At 43.9% G+C, this 26,943-nt stretch overlaps 1 long non-coding RNA gene across 2 annotated transcripts in view; it reads left to right on the forward strand.

Moving 5' to 3' along the window:
- Nucleotides 1-14,641: 14,641 nt before the first annotated feature.
- LOC125453096 (uncharacterized) overlaps nucleotides 14,642-26,943 on the forward strand; it is a 324,490-nt gene continuing 312,188 nt past the window's right edge. For both annotated transcript variants that reach the window (XR_007247681.2, XR_007247682.2), the window contains exons 1-2: nucleotides 14,642-14,726; nucleotides 25,077-25,249. This is a non-coding gene — a long non-coding RNA (uncharacterized LOC125453096). The remainder of the gene's footprint in view (nucleotides 14,727-25,076; nucleotides 25,250-26,943) is intronic.

Raw genomic sequence — 26,943 nt, forward strand, 5'->3', positions numbered from 1 at the left:
CTTCCTCTCACCCATCCCTTCCTCCCACCCCAAGCCGCACCCCCATCTACCTACTAACCTCATCCCACCTCCTTGACCTGTCCGTCTTCCCTGGACTGACCTATCCCCTCCCTACCTTCCCACCTATACTCTCTCCACCTATCTTCTTTACTGTCCATCTTCGGTCCGCCTCCCCCTCTCTCCCTATTTATTCCAGTTCCCTCTCCCCAACCCCCTCTCTGATGAAGGGTCTAGGCCCGAAACGTCAGCTTTTGTGCTCCTGAGATGCTGCTTGGCCTGCTGTGTTCATCCAGCCTCACATTTTATTATCTTGGAATTCTCCAGCATCTGCAGTTCCCATTATCTCTAATAAAATGGCCATGGGCACCCGCATGGGTCCCAGTTATGCCTGCCTCTTTGTAGGTTACGTGGAACAGTCCCTCTTCCGCACCTACACAGGCCCCAAACCCCACCTCTTCCTCCGGTACATTGATGGCAGTATCGGCGCCGCCTCTTGCTCCCCAGAGGAGCTCGAACAGTTCATCCACTTCACCAACACCTTCCACCCCAACCTTCAGTTCACCTGGGCCATCCCGAGCACATCCCTCACCTTCCTGGACCTCTCAGTCTCCATCTCAGGCAACCAGCTTGTAACCGATGTCCATTTCAAGCCCACCGACTCCCACAGCTACCTAGAATACACCTCCTCCCACCCACCCTCCTGCAAAAATTCCATCCCCTATTCCCAATTCCTCCGCCTCCACCGCATCTGCTCCCACGATAAGACATTCCACTCCCGCTCATCCCAGATGTCCAAGTTCTTCAAGGACCGCAACTTTCCCCCCACAGTGATCAAGAACGCCCTCGAACGTGTCTCCCGTATTTCCCGCAACACATCCTTCACACCCCGCCCCCGCCACAACCGCCCAAAGAGGATCCCCCTCGTTCTCACACACCACCCCACCAACCTCCGGATACAACGCATCATCCTCTGACACTTCCGCCATCTACAATCCGACCCCACCACCCAAGACACCTTTCCATCCCCACCCCTGCCTCCGTGACTCCCTTGTTCGCTCCACAGAAAATGCTACACTTGCCCCCACACCTCCTCCCTCACCCCTATCCCAGGCCCCAAGATGACATTCCACATCAAGCAGAGGTTCACCTGCACATCTGCCAATGTGGTATACTGCATCCACTGTACCCGGTGTGGCTTCCTCTACATTGGGGAAACCAAGCGGAGGCTTGGAGACCGCTTTGCAGAACACCTCCGCTCAGTTCGCAGCAAACAACTGCACCTCCCAGTCGCAAACCATTTCCACTCCCCCTCCCATTCTCTAGATGACATGTCCATCATGGGCCTCCTGCACTGCCACAATGATGCCACCCGAAGGTTGCAGGAACAGCAACTCATATTCCGCCTGGGAACCCTGCAGCCTAATGGTATCAATGTGGACTTCACCAGTTTCAAAATCTGCCCTTCCCCAACTGCATCCCTAAACCAGCCCAGTTCGTCCCCTCCCCCCACTGCACCACACAACCAGCCCAGCTCTTCCCCTCCACCCACTGCATCCCAAAACCAGTCCAACCTGTCTCTGCCTCCCTAACCTGTTCTTCCTCTCACCCATCCCTTCCTCCCACCCCAAGCCGCACCCCCATCTACCTACTAAAATCACCCCACCTCCTTGACCTGTCCGTCTTCCCTGGACTGACCTATCCCCTCCCTACCTCCCCACCTATACTCTCTCCACCTATCTTCTTTACTTTCCATCTTCGGTCCGCCTCCCCCCTCTCTCCCTATTTATTCCAGTTCCCTCTCCCCATCCCCCTCTCTGATGAAGGGTCTAGGCCCGAAACGTCAGCTTTTGTGCTCCTGGGATGCTGCTGGGCCTGCTGTGTTCATCCAGCCTCACATTTTATTATCTTGGATTCTCCAGCATCTGCAGTTCCCATTATCTCTGCTTCACTTAACCATTTGGTTTTACAAAAATAGCAAAGTGTCAATTTCCCAGTTGATGACGCTAATTCTTTAACTGACTAGTAAGGGAAGCATAGCATCAAGACTCACCAACAAATCAACTCACAGCCTTCCTGGAATATCACACTTTGATTTTTGTTTCACATGATCGAACTCGAGTATGCACAGGCCTTGTTCAGCTTCTGATAACCTTTCCATATAAGTAATGTGCTCTGAGGCAGGGCCACAATTTTCTTCTCCCTGGTATCCTGATTTCTTCCAGGCTTGGTCTAACTCGATATTTGCTTTGCATTGTGAGTTTGGTTGGCTTCACTGCCTGAATGCAGTGTCAGTTGCAATCTATTGCAGGATATAGTATTCAATTTTATTACTTACAGAGACACATTCAATGCTTCTGTGGAAAATTGTACATTCATAAAGTCATGCAAAAGAGCACTGTGTATCCAATGTTGATATGTAATGTAAGGTTGTGAATAGTTTGTGCAGGCAGAGATTCTCGAAAAATTGAATTCGTGCATGGAATGGAATTGAAAAACAACCTTTTAATCTTCCATTCAAATTGGAATGAGGCTTTAATTTCATGGCTGGGAACAGAAATCTTGCTGAGGGTGAAGGGGGAACTATATAAAAGTAATTGCATCATCTCCTGCTAAACAGACTGCAGCCTGGTGCTGTCTATATTTTGTTAACAAGAAAAGCAGGTATGGAGATGACAACCCCATGGTTCAGTTGATGTACGTTATAAATATTACAACTGTCAAATTGATAAACATTCTTCCCGTATGGGCTTCACTTTCTTAATAGTGTTACAATGCTTTCAAGAAACCGAGCAGTAATGCAGTTGAGTGTGCTCCAATGTTTGATTCAGGAGACCCATATTTCATACAATACTGTCTGTTTTGTTTATGTTAAAAAAAAGTCCTGGATTGCTCCAAGCCTTTTTAATTGCACTGGGCAGCCATATTTGCTACATGGTGGTTTTACAAAGCTTTTAGGATAGCAATTAATGTTTTTTTCTGCATCCATTACCAGGAGGAAACATGTTAAAACAAAATGTGAATTTAGATAAAATATGGTGCGTTAGCAGCAGTGAATTACAGACTAGTAATACTGTACTCATGAAAAGACATTCTCTTAGCTAACTGCCTTAATCATTTCTAATTAACTTGCCTACTTTCAGAAATTCTGAAATATGCTATTAATGTTTGAATGTGTTCACATTACCCTACTGTGTGTTATTTTTAAACAGGTAATGCATTTAAAATAAATATGCTAGTTAACATTGAAAGCTGAATGTACAAAAATATAGCCCTCGTACTTTAAACGCGTGTAGATGGAAGTCACTGTTCAAAACTTTGACCAATTAATGTTGAAGCATTAAGTAGACCTCTTTCCTCCATTCCAACTGTGCAAAAAAAAATTGTGAATACAATTTATGTGAAATATTTCCAGTAATAAGACCATAAGAAATAGGAACAGCGGGGGGCCATTCAGCCCTTGAGCCTGCTCCATCATTAAGTAATGGCTGATCTGCCACTTTTCATATCCACTTTCCTGCCCTTTTATGTAACATGTCCTAATGGGAAAATTATGATGGGTAAGATATTTCTCTAATGCAGTAGCACATTTGCATTTGCACCCTTGTAAAGACCATCTTAAGACCTACGTAACTTTAAGTTTCAGATGTGGAAGCTATAAGCGAAGAGCGGAATGAAAGAATGAAACTAAATCTACAAGTATGGGAACAGGAATGAGTGTAATGGTGATGTCTATTTGGAGCTGTACCTCAAAAAGGCTGACAACTCTGTTAGATCCTGACAACTTGTAACATCATACCACAGCGGTGCAATGTTACATGTTAGGACAATTTCCTGGTTGATCCTATGTTCTTACAGCTTTCAAGGATGAGAGGAAAGCCATCTGTTGGATCTACCTGGCTTTCATAGCTGCTATGGAGATCAATTTAGAACACCCAGTCCTTCCCCTACAATCATCACTGGTGTGGCTTTTGAAATAAAAAGTGACACTGTTGAGATGGAACAGAAATTGTCATGCAGGCAGACACTTACCACTTGGAATATTACTACATATTCAAATGTTGTGCTTTGAAGATTACTGACAACCAATGGCAATGTTATCTTTCTTTGAGTTTTGGGCTTGTGATTTTTGGTGACACTAATTATATTTTTTTAATGGAATTACATTAAACTATGTACTTAGTTCAGAAAACCATTTAGAAGAGAGGGCAATTTAAACTCTGCTGTGTTTTGACTTTTCTGCAGACATTCAGGGGTTCATAATGTCGGCTGTAATTTTACCGGTTACCAGAAGTCTCAATACAGGGACTGAATGCAGGTGCTGAACCTGCGTGGGTAAATGGTAGAGTAATCAAGGAGATTACAGCTTTTGACAACCAGTTCCAGTTATGGTTATCTCACTGAATGATTTTATCCACCTTCATGGGGCCAGAATCCGTTGTAATTTCAAAGCCCTTCCATTGAAATGGTGAGAGGTAATCAATTAGTACCTTTGAGAGTCATGAGTATTTCTTAGAGTAATGTTATGTCTGCTTCAATCTGGTCAACAGCAACAAAACAGATTCCTGACTTTCTCGAGTCCAATTTGTGAAGATACAATACCTTTTATTCCATGTTGCTGCCTTCTTTATTTAAAAATAAATAAAGTGTCTATTTTCCAAGTAGCTTCTTCTGCCATGAAATGAATCATGCCGGTTTTAGGCGAATGGATACATAGTTGGGTTAGAAAGTTGCAGCCCTGATGCAGAAACCTGGCAAAGATGACTCTTTAATAAGCTGAACATGATACCAGGACAGGAACGAGAATGTTGCGCTGCAGCTGACTTGGCCTTAATGAGATCACAGCCAGGCTATTATGTGCAGGGGCTTGGCATCCTTACTTGAGAAAAGACAGACTCACCATAGAGGGAATAGAGTGAGGGTTCAACAGACTGATTTCTGAGATGACAGGCTTGTTGTTTGAGGAAATATTGCCACTTTTGGGCCTGTGTTTACTGGAGGTGAAAAGGATGAGAGGGATTCCCACTGATAAGTATAAAATCCTGACTAAGTTGAACAGACTGGATGTAGCAATGATCCTCCCCATGGACAGACCATGGTATCCCCGTCCCAGAATAGAAAGAATAGGCCATTTGGAACGAAGGAGGAGAAATTTCTTCTCTCAGAGAATTACACAGGGTCACCACTCTCTATCATTTAAAGTGCTGAATGTGAAGATATAGATTCCCTACAGTGTGGATACAGGCCCTCTGGCCCAACAAGTCCACACCAAACCTCAGAGCATCCCACCATAACCCATACCTCCCTAAACATTATGGGCAATTTAGCATGGCCAATCCATTACCACTGTGGGAGGAAACCGGAGCACCCGGAGGAAAACCCACGCAGACACAGGGAGAATGTGCAAACTCCACACAGACAGTCGTCCGAGGCTGGAGTTGAAACCAGGTCCCTGGTGCCGTGAGGCTGCAGTGCTAACCACTGAGCCACCATGCCGCCCATAAAGTTACTAAATAGATAATAAAATTTCTAAGCAATCAAGGCATTAAAGTGCACAGAAAGAGAATAACACTCGAGAGATAATGGGAACTGCAGATGCTGGAGAATTCCAAGATAATAAAATGTGAGGCTGGATGAACACAGCAGGCCCAGCAGCATCTCAGGAGCACAAAAGCTGACGTTTCGGGCCTAGACCCTTCACCAGAGAGGGGGATGGGGAGAGGGAACTGGAATAAATAGGGAGAGAGGGGGAGGCGGACCGAAGATGGACAGTAAAGAAGATAGGTGGAGAGGAGAGTATAGGTGGGGAGGTAGGGAGGGGATAGGTCAGTCCAGGGAAGACGGACAGGTCAAGGAGGTGGGATGAGGTTAGTAGGTAGATGGGGGTGCGGCTTGGTGTGGGAGGAAGGGATGGATGAGAGGAAGAACCGGTTAGGGAGGCAGAGACAGGTTGGACTGGTTTTGGGATGCAGTGGGTGGGGGGGAAGAGCTGAGCTGGTTGTGTGGTGCAGTGGGGGGAGGGGACGAACTGGGCTGGTTTAGGGATGCAGTAGGGGAAGGGGACATTTTGAAACTGGTGAAGTCCACATTGATACCATTGGGCTGCAGGGTTCCCAGGCGGAATATGAGTTGCTGTTCCTGCAACCTTCGGGTGGCATCATTGTGGTACTGCAGGAGGCCCATGATGGACATGTCATCTAGAGAACGGGAGGGGGAGTGGAAATGGTTTGCGACTGGGAGGTGCAGTTGTTTGTTGCGAACTGAGCGGAGGTGTTCTGCAAAGCGGTCTCCAAGCCTCCGCTTGGTTTCCCCAATGTAGAGGAAGCCACACCGGGTGCAGTGGATGCAGTATACCACATTGGCAGATGTGCAGGTGAACCTCTGCTTAATGTGGAATGTCATCTTGGGGCCTGGGATAGGGGTGAGGGAGGAGGTGTGGGGGCAAGTGTAGCATTTCCTGTGGTTGCAGGGGAAGGTGCCGGGTGTGGTGGTGTTGGAGGGCAGTGTGGAGCGAACAAGGGAGACGCGGAGAGAGTGGTCTCTCCGGAAAGCAGACAGGGGTGGGGATGGAAAAATGTCTTGGGTGGTGGGGTCGGATTGTAAATGGCAGAAGTGTCGGAGGATGATGCGTTGTATCCGGAGGTTGGTAGGGTGGTGTGTGAGAACGAAGGGGATCCTATTTGGGCGGTTGTGGCGGGTGCGGGGTGTGAGGGATGTGTTGCGGGAAATACGGGAGACGCGGTCAAGGGCGTTCTCGATCACTGTGGGGGGAAAGTTGCGGTCCTTAAAGAACTTGGACATCTGGGATGTGCGGGAGTGGAATGTCTTATCGTGGGAGCAGATGCGGCGGAGGCGGAGGAATTGGGAATAGGGGATGGAATTTTTGCAGGATGTTGGGTGGGAGGAGGTGTATTTTAGGTAGCTGCGGGAGTCGGTGGGCTTGAAATGGACATCAGTTACAAGCTGGTTGCCTGAGATGGAGACTGAGAGGTCCAGGAAGGTGAGGGATGTGCTGGAGATGGCCCAGGTGAACTGAAGGTTGGGGTGGAAGGTGTTGGTGAAGTGGATGAACTGTTCAAGCTCCTCTGGGGAGCAAGAGGCGGCGCCGATACAGTCATCAATGTACCGGAGGAAGAGGTGGGGTTTGGGGCCTGTGTAGGTGCGGAAGAGGGACTGTTCCACGTAACCTACAAAGAGGCAGGCATAGCTGGGGCCCATGCGGGTGCCCATGGCCACCCTCTTAGAAAATAACACTATTGCTTTGTGATGAAGGATCAGCCATGATCATATTGAATGGAAAAGATTGCATGATAAGTTGAATAGCTTGCTTCAATTTTCTACGTTCCATTTTGGACATTTGAGTCTAGAGATGTTTCATTGTCTGCTCACAATGAATTTCACTGAGTAAATGTTCCCCACCACTAAATCAAATGTGCACCACATTGACACTTCGAATTCTAATTACTATCCCATGGAAAATGATTAAAAAAAAGAGAAAGTGGAAGTGGTGCACAGTTTTGGGCTTCAAAAAATTGCCAATGTTGACAAAATCTCAGCCCCAATTCTTCTGACTCAGATTTGTAGAAATTACCATTGATCTAAATCTGGCAGTTTAAGGTTTATATTTCAGCTCAGTTTTATAGCTACCTCAGTTGAGTTGGGGATTGTGAGAGAAAGAAGAGAGGTGATTGTGTACATTAGTTGCACTGTGGTACAGGTTTGATCATTCAACTCTTCTTTTTCTAATGTTCTTGGAAAACTGGATACAAACCTCTCAGTTGAGGAAATTCAGTGTTCCGTGCAAGTGCAGTATCTCGAGCTGTGATTTTGTATTGCTGTTTCAAAAACAAGCTAAGGCTATTCTTATATTATTTAGCACTACCATGTACTTACAGGCAGCTTCAATTATTTATTCACCCAACACTTCTCCTGTAATATATCCTCTTGGCTGACACCATTTTGTTTGTCGCTACACTTTTCTTAATCTCCTTGCCTGTTTATATCACTTTGCACTTATCAGCATGTGTTATTTATGAGACAGACTTATCCCCAACTTGTCTAGACTTTGTACAGCTGCTGGAATTCTGTTGCACTGTTTCTTATCACAAAACATTTATACTGGCACAACTGCCGCAGTGAAGAAAAAACAAACCCCCTTTCCGATGTGATTAATTTAAAAATAACTTGTGGTGCCAGATGTGTGAAGGGAATTGACAAGGCTGCTGGTAATGTTGTTGTAGACTCTCTGCTTAAACTGAAGCAGTGACATTTAGCAAATTTTAACAGCAGTCCATCTACTCACTGGCTTTTGTGAAAACTAACAGAAATGGATGCCTCATTGAATCCATTTGCATTCTTAAGGCACTGATTCTGTTAGCCTCCCAATTTATTTGCAATAAGGAACCACATCCTCTCCTATCCCCAGCTGTTGATATCATGTATCAGCGAAGAAAAAGAACAAACACTCTGTAGAGCCAAAGGGTAAATTGAAAGATTTAAAGACTGAATCTTTTGGGTTGTTTTTTGGTTAAGTGCATGTTGTACTGAGATTCAGGGAGTGACTCATGCCATGAGGCCAAACTTGTTCTCTCATCATATCTTATCAAACTCACTGCATTCATTGGCATCTCAGTCCTCATGGTGATTTTGATTCTCCACTCCCAAAGGAACTCACTAGTCCCTGGATATCTGGCCGAAGACCAGCAGCCCGGCATCTGCGCCATCTGTGCACCTTCAGGGTTGCTGCACCTGGAAACTGTCCAGCTCAGTCCCAGATGGAGTCGGAAGAGTTGTTGGAGAAAGGGAGGCTTGCACTATGCTTGTTGGAGAGAGACCTGGGGAGCTTTGTGGATGGGGTGGTCGTGTAAAGAGGAGCCCTCTTCCTGGAAGACAAGCAAAAGACGCCACGCCAGGCCATTGTCACCCAATTCAGTGCCATCTTCGGGGTGAGGAAGGCTGGGCTGCACTGCTGAATATCCTTCCCCACTTTGCCAGAGTAAGTGCCACACTTTGCTCCCTGCAGCTTCACACTCACTCTATCCCTGGCACTGCACCCACCTCCCAACAAAGCTCATGCTCTGACAGCCCCTCTGTTACAATGAATGCCCTCACTCACTCTTGTTACCCACACCATGTGCCTGGCATGCTGTCTGTGCTGCCTGCACGCTCCCTTGAAACACCTCAAATCCTTTCCCCTACATGCGACTGCCCAACAAACCTGGCACCCACTTACTTCTAACGCGTTCTCCCCCATCACAGGAGAAGACAGTACCCGAGAGCAGGTTGTGATGGGACGTGGGTGCTGGACATCCAGGTCCTCACCCTCTCCTCGCAGAGAGTGCTTGCCCTCCCTGAAGATGACTGGGACTGTTTTGTGCAGGGATGCAGAGACATCGATGTCCTGACATCCAAGTAAGTACCATTTATCATTTCACAGCAGTACTCACATCAACCAGAGTCTCAGGGTAATACATTGAACACCATCACTAGCCATTGGCTACAAAGTCTTCAGCCTCTTGTGTCAGATATTTTCACAAAGACCAGGCTTTGAGGTTTCTGGGTGAGAATGCTAAGGTTCCTGCCAGCTCTGGTAAAGATGCCTCAATGGGGTTCAGAGGGGTGCACGGTACAGCTACAGGCACTAGTGAGTTCCACACAGAGAAAACTCTGCAGATGGGTGAAGAAGAAATGTCGGAGGCTACTGGAGATTGGAGAACCTGTCGAGACCACAGACTACCTGGCAGGAGAGGACATGGTGATCTTGGACATGAGGAAGTTTGTGCAGTTGCCCTATGAGGAGCATCAGCAGCCGGCAGGTATACAGGGGTGATAATGGGAACTGCAGATGCTGGAGAATCCAAGATAATAAAATGTGAGGCTGGATGAACACAGCAGGCCAAGCAGCATCTCAGGAGCACAAAAGCTGACGTTTCAGGCCTAGACACTTCATCAGAGAGGGGGATGGGGTGAGGGCTCTGGAATAAATAGGGAGAGAGGGGGAGGCGGACCGAAGATGGAGAGAAAAGAAGATAGGTGGAGAGGAGAGTATAGGTGGGGAGGTAGGGAGGTAGGGAGGGGATAGGTCAGTCCAGGGAAGACGGACAGGTCAAGGAGTTGGCATGAGGTTAGTAGGTAGCGGGGGGTGCGGCTTGGGGTGGGAGGAAGGGATGGGTGAGAGGAAGAACAGGTTAGGGAGGCAGAGGCAGGTTGGACTGGTTTTGGGATGCAGTGGGTGGAGGGGAAGAGCTGGGCTGGTTGTGTGGTGCAGTGGTGGGAGGGGACGAACTGGGCTGGTTTTGGGGTGCAGTGGGGGGAGGGGATGAATTGGGCTGGTTTTGGGGTGCGGTGGGGGAAGGGGACGAACTGGGCTGGTTTTGGGGTGCAGTGGGGGGAGGGGACAAACTGGGCTGGTTTTGGGGTGCGGTGGGGGGAGGGGACGAACTGGGCTGGTTTTGGGGTGCGGTGGGGGAAGGGGACGAACTGGGCTGGTTTTGGGGTGCAGTGGGGGGAGGGGGCGAACTGGGCTGGTTTTGGGGTGCAGTGGGGGGAGGGGACGAACTGGGCTGGTTTTGGGGTGCGATGGGGGAAGGGGACGAACTGGGCTGGTTTTGGGGTGCGATGGGGGAAGGGGACGAACTGGGCTGGTTTTGGGGTGCGGTGGGGGAAGGGGAGACAGGGGGCACAGCTGAGGAGGTGGAGCAGTGCAGCCAATCTTGTGATGTCATCACTACATGCAGGTTCCATCCTGGAACTTCACCCGCCCCCACCTCACACGCCATTGTGGGCCTGCATACATAAATGGGCTGTAAACATTCAAGGGTGCAGCTTGCCACTGCCTTCTCAAGGGAGGAGCAATAAATATTGGCGCAACAGCGATGCCCACATTTCAGGAGTGACTTTAAAAACTGCTTCCTGACTGGATGCTTGACCATGGCCAAGATCCAGGATTGGTATGGAGGTCCTTCTTCACCAAAATTGCCGAGCACACGGCACCGACTAATGGGTTCAGGCATGTTCCCCCTGCTTGCTGCAGGTGCTGTTTGTTTTGATAGATACACTGCTACCATGTGGTACAGGCGCAGGTGGATACTGATGTGTGACAAGATGTATGAGCCCTTGATTAAGGACCACCGCACAGTGTGGTTACCTGCCTTGTTGTTTAACCCTGAACTGCCATTGCGAGGCACAGTAAGGTAAGGCAAGTCATGCATCACATTGACATGCAATAGGAGCCAGGAAAATGCAGGACAAGAGAGCAAGCAAGCAGCCCTGACAGGGAGCCTGATCCATTCCACGCACTGGGTTCCCGTCCTTGTACAGTACCAATTGCAGCCATACACTGCTGGTTCTTGGTGCACCCATCTAGATGAGTCAATTTCTGCAGGGTGCAGTGCCAATGCACTGGAGCATGTTGGCGATGGCTCCCTGAAAGTCGAGTGCCAATATCCATGGTGGAAGGGTAGCTGCTGGTGTTGGATCTTTGCTCTGCTCTGCAGTTTGGCTGTGGGTCTGATGGAGAACATTTAGAGGAGGTCACATGTTGACTCTGCTAAGCACACACTTCAGTCACCATGCAAAGTGCTCCTGAAGGCACGTTTGTTTTGGTGAATTTTCTAGGGGAATATTTATATTTATTAAGACCTCCCAAACTTCCTCTTATGTAATGTGAACTGTTTTTAAAACATCAAATTTTATTTCTTTGCATTCTCTACACTCCATTTCTTTCTCCACAGTAAAAACTGGCACAAAATATTCATTTAGCATCTCTTCTATCTCCTGGGGCTTAATATAAAGACAACTTCTTGATCTTTAAGGGGTCCTGCCCTCTCTCTAGTCACCATCTTGCTCTTAATATATTTGTAGAAACTCTTTGGATTATCCTTAAAATTATCTGTCAATGTTATCTCATATTCCCTCTGTGCCTTACTGATTTCCATCTTAAAAATGCCCCTACATGTTTTACATCAATTACGAGATTCAATTGAACCAAGTAGTCCATATCTAAAAAAAGATTATTTTCTATTCTTGACTAGAACCTCAATATCTTTACTCATCCATTGTTCCCTAATCTTACCAGCCTTACCCATCATTCCAACAATTTACTGAGACAATTTGATAAACCCAAAGTGATTTAGTTGCAAATGGTTCGTTTGCTGAACTGGAAGAGCATATATATGAACAGTGTCTGCTTCAACTCAACAAAATCGGTAACAGCGCTTCCCTGGCTCGTTATTTCAGGCAATGAGAGCATGAAGTGAGTGGAAAGATAATAAATATGTTGCCTGCATACACATAGTAATAGCAGAACTTTTCTTAAGTGGGTCAATCAGGCTTTTTAACACATCAAATATGGGGGGAGATTAAGAATTTTGTTTTGGTTTAGAAACAGAATTGTATCTCCATATGCATAAATGAAAATTGTGGTATTTTAATTCCGTATTCAGTAAAAAAAATGGATTTAAACCGCAAAATGGGAGAGGAACTACAATTGTAAATGACCAAGGATAAGGGATGAAGTCTGACTGTAATAAGGTAATATGACAAAGTATGCATCATTACACAAATTGCAACCATGTCACATGATCTTTCTTCCCCTGCAGCCTTATAGTAAGATGAAGCGACAGTAGAGTGTTTCTTAAATAATGCCAATATTCCTCTCCCGTCAACAGACTTTATAATGAGACCAAGAATATTATAAATATCAGATAAATGATAGCATTTCAAGTCAGACAAATACAATTTAAGAGAAACTAGGAGTGTCAAATTAATAAGGGGACTAAAAGGGAGAAGGCAGGAAAATGGGATTGAGGAAATATCAGCCATGATTGAATGGTGAAGCAACTTGATGAGCTGAATGGCCTAATTCTGTTCCTGTACCTTACGGTCATATGGTCTTACAGCTGCTGACTAAATTAAATGTTTATAGTACGCTATTCTTGCATTGTTCGGTTGAGCTGTATAATGTCTTTATCTAACAGGAGCCCACAAATGGTACTGTATATATCTGACAATAAATCTTTCCTTCTTTAATAAACTCAGAATCCAACTGTTCCTTCCAAAAATATTACTTGGGGGAGTCATGAAGCAAAGGGATGTTGAAATGTCTGGCAGGAGCTCGTCATATATACTGCTTTACCCACTTCAATCACCACATCCATTGCTGTATTTTGCCTAAAGCAGTTACTGAAATGTCCAGATCATACCTGTTCTATATTCAGCAATGATAAAGATGTGCTACTGTTAGATGACAATGTTCTTGCTGAATTCCCCAAGGCAGAACACTCCACTCATGCAAAGTGCTCCATCTAGTGGCCCAACAAGAACCATCACGATTCATCAACAATTTAAACAGAGCCCTGTTCAATGAAAAGTTGATGCTCTCGTTACAATTGGTGCTTCTACCAGCACAATAACATTACCGGCCGGCCAAACGTTAGTATATCTCAGGAGATCGTAGGATTGTTTACTTCCACTATGAGACCAGACTGTAATATGTATTTTATGCAGGAGAGTTAAATGGGAGTCAATTTGTTTGACAATAATAGTACTGTTCTCGTGAGAGTGACATGGAGGGGAGAGCAAGTAAACATCTAGCCTTTGAGCAAACAAATTGCCATCTGATCAATTGTTTTGTGTCTGTTGAGTAGTTTTGCAGGGTATCTCCCCACTGTCCAACGGCCAAATTAACCAAAAACCCAGGATATTTGTCTTTATCCTGCCTTCTGAATTATATATACATTTCTGCAAACAGTTTAAGCCTCAGATTTGATTTGTTAAATCATTAGCCCTCTAGGCAGATGGGACTTCATACAGGAATCCAGCATGACAGCAAAAAGAAATTCAAACCTGCTGCTTTACATGTTACCGATTCCCACTGACATCCATTGCCTGTTTTCCCATTGTGCACTTTCAGTAACCAGTTTCGGATTATGTTTTGTTATCTAATCTATTCACAAATTGGGCCACCCTTTACTTAACAATGCAAATATACTATTGGAATTGGATTTCTCATCTCAATTTCATCTTGTTTTGATTGAGAATAGCATTAGTAATTTATTTTGAAATTTGTAGCACTGTAAAATAATTTATTAGACACTAAAGAAGCACACGTTATCAGATCATTTAGGAGATAAATTTGAAGCCTTTAGAAGGCACCATTGGGACTAGAGAACAAGGTTGACAGCAGAAATAAAATCCTTATTTAATTTTTAAACGTTTTAAATTTAATTTTGGTGTTTATTGTTTGTGCCAACTATAAAGGTGCCACTTTGATGGTGCTGTAGCCTCTAATTATGTAAGTAAAAAAGCAGAACTTGTCAGTGATTTTAAATTACATTTCTCTGCTTTTTAAGTAGAGGAGCTTGTAGTATGGCAGTAATGTGCCTGTTTCTGAGCCACAAACCTGGGGTTCAAGTCTCAGTTCGGGAGTTGAAGGTGGATTCACGAGGTGACCAAACAGTTTGTGTATCAGTCTGTAAATCATTTGTGTATATAACAGCAGCAGGTAGAAAAAATTCCTGCTCAAGTGGAGTGGAAATTAAAGCCATTACCATCAATATCCGTAGCTCCAGGCTGCAACGTGCGTGTAGAAATATATGTTGCCACAGCAACTTAGATTCCTCTGAGCAGCCAATTGGCTGGATGTCTCATGTGGGTCAGACTGATGTTAACAGCTTGGCGTTCGATCCTCATTGCAGAGGCCTAAGATCAACATGGATCCCGGATCAATTGTGAGTGAATTAGGGAGGGGTATAGAGGACTGGGTGTGACAGAAAGGTGGATGAGTTTGGTTAGCGATATCAGAGGTAAGGGCAGGGTTCTCGTTTTCCCATGTCAGAATCCTGATCAGGCACTGAGGGACTTTGGACAAGGGGCCCACCTAGGAACCAGTATGTTTGCTTTTCAGAAACCTTGCATGCCGACTGCCCTTAAGAGATCCAAGTAGCGAATAGCATCTGGTTGGAAAAGCAGCAACCCTCACCATCTCAGAGATAGCAGGGACTGCCGATGCTGGAGCCTGAGATAACAAGGTGTAGAGCTGGAGGAACACCGCAGGCCAGGCAGCATCAGAGGAGCAGGAAAGCTGACATTTCGGGTCTGGTCCCTTCTTGATTTCTGAGGGGGGTGGGATGGGCTGGAGCAGGAAGGATGTTGATAGTTCAAATTAAGTTTCTGCCCTAATACTCCTTCCTTGCTCCACCTCCCACTATTGCATATATGCTACCCTCTCTACACTTCGCATCAGCTCTGATGAAGCATCATCTAGACTCCAAATGTTGGCTTACTCTTTTTCCATGGACGCTGCCTGATCCACTGTGATCTCCAGCATTTGTGGTTTTCAGTACAGATTCCAGCATCTGCTGTAATTTGCTCCTCCAACCAAATAACTTCTATGCTCTCTGCTCATATGTTCTCAGATTGCTTCTGACCTACCTATATGATTGAGGTTAATTGTGCAATTGATTATAAGGATTTTCCAAAGTTTGTACTGGCTATATTTGTATGCAGTTTGGTTTGGAAAATCAGATGAGCATTAGACGACTTGAATAAAACAAAATTACATGTACAAAGGAGATTTTTGGTACCCAATCCACACCAACAATTTTCTGGAAAAGTATGAGGCTAGTAGACGGTTGGCAATCTTCACTAATAATTGTAACAACACCCACCCACAAAAAGTCCCAGCAAAAAGAATGGGAGCCTACTGCGTCTGCTGCTCCCGATGTGGCTTCCTCTACATCGTTGAGACCAAGCAGAGGCTCGGAGACCACTTTGTCCAGCACCTACGCTCTGTTCGTGACAAATGACAACACCTTCCAGTCTTGACCCATTTCAACTCCCCCTCCCACCCTCTGGGTGACATGCCCATCCTGGACCTCCTCCAGTGTCATAAGGATGCCACCTGGAAACTGGAGGAGTAGCACCTCATATTCCGCCTCAGGGAACCTACAGCCCAATGGCTAAACATGGATTTTACCAGTTTCAAAATCTCCCCATCCCCAGCCTTTTGCCATGACCAACCCACCCTCTCATCCCTGCCACCTTTACCTGACACAACCTGACCTCCTTCTCTCTCACCTATCAACCCCTCTAACCTCACTGACCAATCCCCACCATTGCCTACCTGCACTCACCTATTGCCATCCCACCTCCCTTCCTCAGCCCCATCACTCCTCTCTCTTTATTTCAGAACTCCCTTACCCTTCCCTGATTTCTGAAGAAAGGTATCAACCCAAATAAGTCAGCTTTTCTGCTCCTCTGATGCTGGCTGGCCTGCTGTGTTCCTCCGGCTCCACTCTGTGTTATCTCTGACTCCAGCATCCGCAGTTCTTACTGTCTCTGATGAATCCATTCTCTATATTCACCTGCACTGTACGGACTGGTAGCCTGTTGAAACTGTAACATTTAAGCAAAAGATGTTTCTAGGCCTGGAACATTTATTCCTACTTCAGAAGATGGGCAGCACAATCCTGGATACTTCGGATAATTCACCTAGAGATCAATCCAAGTGTCAGTGAACTCCAGTTCAAGTGCCTGGGTCAGTTTTTGTCTGGGAATGAAAGTCACAAAAGGTAACTCCATGTTGATCGAAGACAATCAAAGTAGAAGGTTTGTTGTCTTCAAGCCATTGGGCAGATGGGCACTTAGAAGCAAGATGAAGCAAATGCAGAAAGATGAGGCACTGCTGCTAGTTCCCTTCAAGTAATGAGGTCTCAGGTGAAGTCCTGAGGAGTTGGAAAGACAGCCAAACGTTGCTAGGTTTGTTGTAGAAAGAGAGGAGTGGCCAAAGAGGTACCTATATATACCTAAAGTTCTGCTGTTTGCACTGAGGAACCGGTTAGAAGCTTTAAGCGAGGGTGAAGGAAGCCCATAGATAGCATTTCTTTTGGTGGAGGGAGAAGAGTGTAAACATATTACCTTCTGCTTCAGCGAGGCTCAACTCAAGCTGTAAGTACAACACCTCATCTTCCCCTTAGCTATTGAAAAAGGTATTAGTTAATAAACTCATGGCGAGCCTGGTAATAAATATCTTTCTTAGAATCCCTACAGTGTGGAAGCAGGCCATTTGGCCCATCAAGTCCACACTGAACCTTCAAAGAACATCCCACCCCAACCCACCCCTCCACCTATCCCTATAGCCCCACATTTCCCTTGGTTAATCCACCTAGCCTGCACATCTCTGGATACAATGAGCAATCTAGCATAGCCCATCTATCTAACCTGCACATCTCTGGACTGTGGGACAAAACTGGACCACCCGAAGGAAACCCACGCAGACACAGGGAGAACATGCAAATTCCACACAAGACTGTCAAACAAGGCTGGAATTGAACTCAGGTCCCTGGCACTGTGAGGCAACAATACTAACCACTGAGCCACCATGCCATCCTTTGCAGTATTGTACAGTCTTCAGGAGTTAACATCAAGTTAATAATTTTGGAATAGGAACACTTCCTTTCTGGTCTATTATCTACTTCTGCAATTCCGGAGCCTAGCATTAAAAGTGTTGCTTTCAGCATAGCCAATCAATTTCCAACCACTCATAGCCACCATTACAACATTTCTAGCTTCTCTTCTTCAGCTTAATATCAACATTCCCTTGTCTGCCTACTCTTTCTCTCACTCTCTATCTCTCTCCAGACTCCTTCTCTACCTATCTGCTCACTCCTATCTGCATACCCCCTATATTCAACATAACTGCCACCTTTCCTAGCTGTTTTCAGATCCAAAGAAGGGCCACTGAACCCAAATGTTAACTCTGATTTCTCTCCTCAGATGCTGCCAAACTTGCTGAGTTTCTCCAGCAATTTCTATTTCAGTCTGTTTCGGATCTCCAGTACCCACTGTCCTTTGCTTTATCCGAAAGCGAGAAGAAGATTCCAAAATGCTCTGAAATCAGGATCTGATAAATAATCTGGTGAACATTATAGGCTTTAATTCTGATGCCCATACCTCCCTTGTTAATGCTTTTTCATAAGATGCTAAAGCCAAGCATCTCCTTATAACACAGTTTCAATCAGGTTAAAATATTGGAAATAAAATCACCATAAAGTTAAAAAAAACCCTGTTCATGCCTGTGTTTGTAATATTAGCCAAGTTTCAATCTTCCTGCCTTAGCACTGAGGTTTTATCCTCGCAGACAAGATCGGTTTTGTAGGAAAACATCACTTAAAGGAGAGTAAGCCAGCATTGTAAGTGCACTGGTTCTGGATTCAGTAAAGCTTTTCAGATGGAATAATAATTCCTTTTGCAATATTGACCTTTGGTAACTGACTCAGAACTATTGTTTTTAGACCAAGCCAGCACCAATGCCTCCACTTCTCTGCACTTCCAGCCCACTGAATAATTAGGCACGGATTGCCCACAGCACCTCTGGCACTATTGTTCAAGGGAAGTTCAGACAGAATGGGAATGCTGAGAACCCAAATGTCAGCCTCTTAGTTAAGGCTATGTGCTGTGTAACAAAATGTCACTATTATCAAAATTCATGTAATTCTGGGTAATTCTCAGGTTGTAAGATAAACAACATCAAAACGTGGAAGCTATCCTATATGTAGGAAAACATTTGTGAGACTCTTTCTTATTTTCAGTGGTTAGCTTAAATACCTGGTTGTAGATGACATAGCAAACTAAGCCATTTTTTATAGCTTCCTCCACGATAACATATAGGCCATCTTAACTGATTGGAACTGCCTTCCCATTGTATTCTGAGATCAGGGATACTTAATGTAAATCAATATTTCTATGCATTCATTCAACTAATTCCAGTCTCATCAGTCAAGTTTAAGCTCAACAATTATAACCATTCGAGCAACACACCCACATTCATCAGATTGGACATCTCATGTATTTTAAACCGACACAGAACAGGAGACAGATATTGTCTCACAAGGTTTAGTCACTGAGTGGCTCAGATACATTAATTTTAAAATTATGTGTCAATCTTGCAGCAAACATCTAATCAACTGCTTGATTTTTTTTATAAATCATCAATCAAGGACTACGAGAATTCAGAATGGCATTGAGATGGATCTGAACAAACAATGGCAGGGATAATCCAAATGCAAATGGTTGTACATAAGGTGGCCAGTTTAAGCTCTCTCAGTATCACTTATCTATATTGGGAAAGCCATAATATTCAAAAATGCTGCTACTTTGGGAGGTAATTAACAATGACCAACTATAGTTCTGCAGGACCGAGTTTACTTCAGGCTAGACAGAACCCCTCCACGTCTATCTCCCCTGCCTAGCCTCACATCAAAACCTACACCCTTAAACCACAACCTTCAGGTGAATATAGGTCGAGGTCCTTTCTTTCCAACTACAACAATGTCCCAATTTGTTAAAGTCAAAAGCCCCACCCATCCCTATCACAAATATGTGACTGCAATTGTCACCCCAATTAAAATGAATCTGTCTCATGATATTTACAGGGCCACCCAGTCCCACACCCAAACTACTTCCCCTTGGTAGAAAACAGATTAGCAATAACTATTATCTAACTAACATCAGTGCAACTAGTAGGACCATGGGGAAGACAAACCTTCTCAGTAACCAAGCCAGGAAAACTGCTGCAATCAAGACAAATAAATGACTTTTGTCCTTAAACCTGCATTAGTCCCAGCTGATTTCAGCAGTAAAGTATTATACTATGGTATTGATTCCATTGTGTAATTAAATCATTTAATACATTCATGAAATATATAAGTGCATGTAAAGTTTTGAAATACAGTTTAAGAAAAGTAGAACAACCTAATTCATACTTAAACACTGAGTTATCAAATTGTTCAATAAAAATGTTTTCTGAAGGGATTGACAGAATTTATTATTGTAAAAGCTATGTCTCTAGTGATAAGCAAACCAAAGTGTTTGCATTATTAAATTTTAAACTAACAGAGGAAACTACTGAAGTACCATAATTGAAGGCGAAACATAACAGCTTTCTTCAGTAAATATGTTATTGATTATAACAAATGATGACATGACTTCTTGGCAAATTATCTAAAGCAAATCATTACCTTTGCTTTCCCAAGGTAAATACACAAACACATTCCATTGTTGAGTATATTGCTTGATATAAGTTACTTGCCAATTTTTAACACATTATTTAATTTGCCACTTGGCCAGATAATTGTGGACAGATATTCCTAGCCCTTGAACAACTTAAGCAATAGGGAGTTAGTTTTGAAAAATAGGGTACAACCGGAAGAAATTATCATACATGCTCATGTAAAAGACGAATTTTTAGACTATTTTTTAAGGTTAAATTTATGGGGCCGACTATTACATGGATACGACTGTTGAGGGTCTGAAATTCAGTGCTACAGGGGAATTGAGCTCAGCTGACCTGCACACAAAGGGAGGTTGTCACCCAACTCTGACCTGATACATCTTAAAATTTTGTGCCAAATCTTTATATTTCCCTCTGTTTTATTTCATTTACTGTTGTTTAGTTTGTCAAGCTAAAATTTTCAGCTGTTATTTCTGATTTTAAAAAAAAGTTATCAGACATTTGACTCTCATACAGTCTCACCAATCATTGCAGCTGTGAGAAACCATCGACAGCTGTGCATCCAAACGAATCCTGTACAATGGAAGGAAGAAGTCAGGGATACAGCAATTATAAAAAGTAAATGCATATAGGCCTATCTTATTTTAGAAATGATGGTGTGATAAACATAGTAACACACTAGTTATACTCATTTTCATGCTCATTTGATAATGAATTTAAGAAATCCGTAGCCCAACGTTGGTGGAAATTGTACATCAAAACACATAATAGCACGAAAAAATTCATTTCCTCATAGTAACATTTATGTACAGGATAATACTTCGACTCACAAATGTTGATCTGTTATCTGTGAAGAACTAGGGATGATGTTTATGTGAGCTATATGGAAAATTCCAGATTTTTTGGTCAAAATTAGGGGGTCGACTATTACATGAGATTGACTTCTACTCGAGTATATATGGTAGGTTCTTGACTGTGAAAGTTGGATTCTGCAGTCAAGGGTGGTATCTTCCCAAGCACTAGATGACATGAACTTTGGTGAGAAAACTCTCGTGAGGTTGGTAGTGAGGTTATTCTCCACATCCTGTGCGAAAAAATCCCACTTTCCAACTATGGGTTGAATGGCAAAACAAAATTCTTGCCAGTGAGCAGCAAGAGGACTATTAGCATATGTTTGTTTGGCATTGTGACCTAATGTTGCCCCATTGATTAGCTTTTTTTTAGCTTCCACATGCTGCTTGGAAACTTTATGGTGACAGTTCCCAATGTGAAAGTCAGAGTGGCTATCTGGTCACTCCAGAAAACTGCTTGCTTCTCAGGGCCTCTGGCTTAGACCACAGTTAACATCTGAGGGTACATTCCATAGGCAGTAGCCACCTACTGTCCCTGTCCACGGAGGCTGACTGTATCAGCCTCACCGTATCATTGAATCCCTACAGTATGAAAACAGGCCATTCAGCCCATCAGGCCCACACTGACCCTCCAAGGACATCCCACACAGAACTACCTGCCTGGCCCATCCCCATAGCCCCACATTTCCCATGGCTAATCCATCTCATCTGTGTATCCCTGGGCTGTGGGAAGAAACTGGAGTGAAAACAGAAGTTGCTGGAAAAGCTCAGCAGGTCTGGCAGCATCTGTGAAGGAAACATCAGAGTTAGTATTTCAGGTCCAGTGACCCTTCCCCAGAACTGGGGTGGATACAAACTTGGGTCCCTGGCACTGTGAGGCAGCAGTGTTAACCACTGTGCCAGCATGACACATTTCTGACCCACTTATCCAGCTCCATCAAACTACACCGACATCATCCATTGCACATGCCAGGCCACTTTGTGCATAGTGAGAAGCACCCACCTCATGGATTGGATCAGGGTGTACCTCAGGGCCCCTTGCTTGCCAAATTAAAGCCCACTCACTTTGCACCTGCTCAGATACTCACAGCATCTCCGTCTTACCTTGCCTTTTTGCATTTTGCTATCTCATCCAGATCTTAAAAGTTCATAATATTTATGTTTGCATTGCTGTTTAGTGCAGATGTAAAGCCAGGCAGTTTGTCCCCTGGTTGTCAGCAGTATTCAGTGTAGGTTCAGGTATATTGCTGCATCAATGACTTTTCTCCACCAGTGTTGGACCTACACTATGTGCCAGCAACACATACAACAAACATACTACTTGTGATTCAACCAAGTGGCCATGTATCAAAGTCTAAAAGGAGTAGTCCCCAGGAAGGCCAAGGGAGTCAGATTTAGCAGCAGAGGATGTCATGGACAGTATCTGATACTGGTACAGGTCCTTCGACTTTATCATCCAGCTGCTTAGGGCAGTAGAAGTATGAAATCTCTATCTCTATAAGCAAATTTGGTGAAACCAGTCAAGGAAGTCATGGTGAGTTCAGTAAAGGAGCTACACCGAAATTACTCCAGGGGATTCATACAATCCACAGGGATCCAGTCATCCAACAGTTGGAGCTGTCCATTCCAAGTCAATGAGGGGAGTGGGCCATAGTCAATCCTGGGGTCTGCTCACTAAAAATGAATTGTGCTCCAAACGACTAGAGCAGTCAAAGACAGGGTAGGCTGAACGCAGTTTCTTCGGAGGAGAACAATGAGGACATTGAACAGAAATGGTGATACATTCAGGATGATAGATCAGTGAGACATTGGGGCAGCAAACAGGCAGGAATGGATTGACAGTTGGTTCTAGTATGCCCAAGATCAGTGCAGTGAGGCTTCATTCAATCAATCGTTCACTGAGTGTAAATTTGTTTTTGCTTGAAAGGCAAGTTGTTTCTGTATGGTCCCAGAACTAAAATATAACTTTTTTTCTGGTTTTTTTTCTTGCTTTTGTTATTGTTGAATATATGTGAATGTTTTCAATTATTTGAAAGTAGGCAATGCTCCCACACTGATCAATGAGAAGGTGTTATGACAATTTGGCCATTAGGGAAAGAATATTGCTTTCTTAGGTATCTAACATGGAAAGACACAAAGGATGGGTAATCCATGTAGCTTGATTCTTGCAATTACAAAGACAGCTGATGAGATAGGCATTAAAGTAGCAATTTCTTTATGAAGGCGAACTTGTATTTGCTACGAAGCATCACCATTTCCACATAAGTGTGCTCAGAAGCTTTCTTTCATTCCCCTCTAACCACACGGTCAGGCTTGTAAACTGGCGCACAGCTAAATTTTAAAAATGGTGCCAGTGTCAGGAATCCTGGGACGTTCTGGCAGTGGTGTGGACGTGCATCACTTCCGGGCATGGAATATTTTGAGTGGAGTGCCATAGAGGAGTGGTGCATTGCCAATGGAGCACAATGCGGAAAACTGTGAGAACTTCACAAGATCTCATAGAGAGAAATCCTCCATGAAACTCCCTGAAATTGACACATAGCTGGGTGCTGTTAAAGTTAACACTGAGGTTTCATAAATTAGCACCTTCAGTGAAAAAACTACTCAGAAGAAAATAACTGTTAAAAAGAAAGGGACGGTTGCTATCCCTTAACTTTTCTTTTAAATTGAAGACTCATTCTTTCTTTTCCCACTGACAGCAGTGACTCACAAATCTGTCAATGTGTGAGAAAGCGTGGTGGTTTCCTGGTGTCAACTGTTATGTGAGACCTTTGACCCTTATCTGCAAAGACATAATCTGCTACCATTTGTCATCTGATCTATGTCTATCAGGCAGATGTCTTGTTTTGCCTGAGGCAGGCTCATAGTCAATAGGTCAGCTGTCACTGAAGGATTTGATAAATGAATAAAAATAATTATAATCTAATTTGTAGATCTGGTAAGTAAATATGGTACCATACACCAAATCATGAGAAACTGTTATTTTTCAGAAATTTTGATGTGAGTCAAATTTACTTGGATGATTGATGAAAGTGTTTGGCTTCCATTACTTCAATGTCACACATATCATTTGGTGCCATTTTTACTAGAGCTACCATATTTAAATTTCCTACCACTACATATTTTCTAAAGAGCATTGCACACTGCAAAGTGACATACAAATTTGATTTGTTCAAGTGCATGGGCAACATTAATTAAGAGTTGGGGGATGTGTGTTGATAGAGTGATGGGGTGTCAGGACTCTGCAGATGCAAAGAGCTACCGAATAAATAAAATACACTCTGAAAATTAGAATGGAAATGAAATGCAATAAAATATTGCATGTAGAATATGGTAAAGTATACAAGGTCTACGAATGTTACTGAAACAGATAATAAAGAGCTAGACAGAGAACTTAAATCTCGGGATTTGCTGGGGTCTGAGAATAATAAGGGGAATGAGAGTTATTAGAGATATCTTTCAAAGAGCTAATAAAAGCAGAATGCCAGGGTCTTTTGAAATGAGGGACGACGCTGCACCCTAAAGATTACTAATGAGCCTGAATGTAAAGAAAGATTGAAAAAAGTGCATTCATTCTCAAAAGCATCAGAAAGAATTCCATATGTGATATAGACAAAAAGGAACATAAATCTGAAGAAGGATGATGAACTGTAACAGCTAAACAAATGAGCTTCAGGAAAAATACTAGAGTTAAGAGGTTATTCACACTGGAAATTTGTTATTGCATAGATTCCAGACCAAACAGATATTTACCTTTAAGACAATGACATGTCGTCATGATAAGTGATATTGCAGTATAAAGTCTTGATTTCAGTCACTTTCTCAGTGCGTTGGAGTTGCTGTAGTATGGTCTGTCAGTCAGTTATGTGCATGTAATGTAAGAAACAGCAGAAAGTACACAACATAGAATATGTTACCAGATATCAGCTAAATGCCAATGTTGGTGAGTTTCAAGAGTTTCTCTTAATAATCTGTAAAGAGTTCATTCACACTATCTTCCCGAACTCACCTCATTACTTATACACCATGCCTTTTTGTTTACTCCCACCAACTGTACACTGAAGTATTCAGCGCTACTGGGATTTCTGGCCCGATGCCATATTTAAACACAGTTGTAAACTTGATGATCAGTTGGCAGTCCGGAGCTGCTCTGAACATTTTCTGACATTTTTCGCCAGACATGTAATGGTAAGGAAAGTTTGCCATTTGTGTTGCAGATAGACACCTGGAGCTCCTGGTAGACAAGGTGGTGCAGAGGAAGGTACTTCTTATCCCAAGGACTGGCAGAAGAGCCCATGTCACCATGCCCTGCAGCCATTTTCATGTCACTCAATCTGTCCTTTCCTCTCATTCCAGAAGAAAACAATAATGGGCAGAATGTCAGGATATGGTGAGTCTATATCTAATATCAATAAATATTGTCCAGTCCCTGACAAAGCTTATTTTTTATTGATCTATGACAGAAATTGTTTGTTAAACCTCACAGTTTAATGGTCATTCTGCTGAATCCTCTCAGATCTAGAAATGGATAGAAAAACAAGTTTTCTAATATATTCTTTCAATGTTGAATTCTAAATGTCAATACACACTGATGCCTGAAATGGAATAGTATGCTTATGCAATTCTTGACAGAAAAATATTTTTTATATATCCACTTTCACAACAAGTGTTTGGTGATTTATCCAGTTTGAAATACATTCACTTCCAACCTCTAGCAGTACAGTTTTGCTAGTCGTTGACTCCTAAAGAAAGAATGTGCATTTGTATAGAACATAGAACATAGAACAGTACAGCACAGACAGGCCCTTCAGCCCACAATGTTGTGCCGACCATTGATCCTCATGGATGCACCCTCAAATTTCTGTGACCATATGCATGTCCAGCAGTCTCTTAAATGACCCCAATGACCTTGCTTCCACAACTGCTGCTGGCAACGCATTCCATGCTCTCACAACTCTCTGCGTAAAGAACCTGCCTCTGACATCCCCTCTATACTTTCCACCAACCAGCTTAAAACTATGACCCCTCGTGCTAGCCATTTCTGCCCTGGGAAATAGTCTCTGGCTATCGACTCTATCTATGCCTCTCATTATCTTGTATACCTCAATTAGGTCCCCTCTCCTCCTCCTTTTCTCCAATGAAAAGAGACCGAGCTCAGTCAACCTCTCTTCATAAGATAAGCCCTCCAGTCCAGGCAGCATCCTGGTAAACCTCCTCTGAACCCTCTCCAAAGCATCCACATCTTTCCTATAATAGGGCGCCCAGAACTGGACGCAGTATTCCAAGTGCGGTCTAACCAAAGTTTTATAGAGCTGCAACAAGATCTCACGACTCTTAAACTCAATCCCCCTGTTAATGAAAGCCAAAACACCATATGCTTTCTTAACAACCCTGTCCACTTGGGTGGCCATTTTAAGGGATCTATGTATCTGCACACCAAGATCCCTCTGTTCCTCCACGCTGCCAAGAATCCTATCCTTAATCCTGTACTCAGTTTTCAAATTCGACCTTCCAAAATGCATCACCTCGCATTTATCCAGGTTGAACTCCATCTGCCACCTCTCAGCCCATCTCTGCATCCTGTCAATGTCCCGCTGCAGCCTACAACAGCCCTCTATACTGTCAACGACACCTCCGACCTTTGTGTCGTCTGCAAACTTGCTGACCCATCCTTCAATTCCCTCGTCCAAGTCATTAATAAAAATTACAAACAGTAGAGGCCCAAGGACAGAGCCCTGTGGAACCCCACTCACCACTGACTTCCAGGCAGAATATTTTCCTTCTACTACCACTCGCTGTCTTCTGTTGGCCAGCCAATTCTGTATCCAAGCAGCTAAGTTCCCCTGTATCCCATTCCTCCTGACCTTCTGAATGAGCCTTCCATGGGGAACCTTATCAAATGCCTTACTGAAGTCCATATACACCACATCCACAGCTTGACCCTCATCAACCTTACTAGTCACATCCTCAAAAAACTCGATAAGGTTTGTAAGGCATGACCTACCCCTCACAAAGCCGTGTTGACTGTATTTGATCAAGCCATGCTCTTCCAGATGGTCATAAATCTTATCCCTCAGAATCCTT

Source organism: Stegostoma tigrinum, chromosome 6 (assembly GCF_030684315.1).
Source record: "Stegostoma tigrinum isolate sSteTig4 chromosome 6, sSteTig4.hap1, whole genome shotgun sequence".
Taxonomy (NCBI): domain Eukaryota; kingdom Metazoa; phylum Chordata; class Chondrichthyes; order Orectolobiformes; family Stegostomatidae; genus Stegostoma; species Stegostoma tigrinum.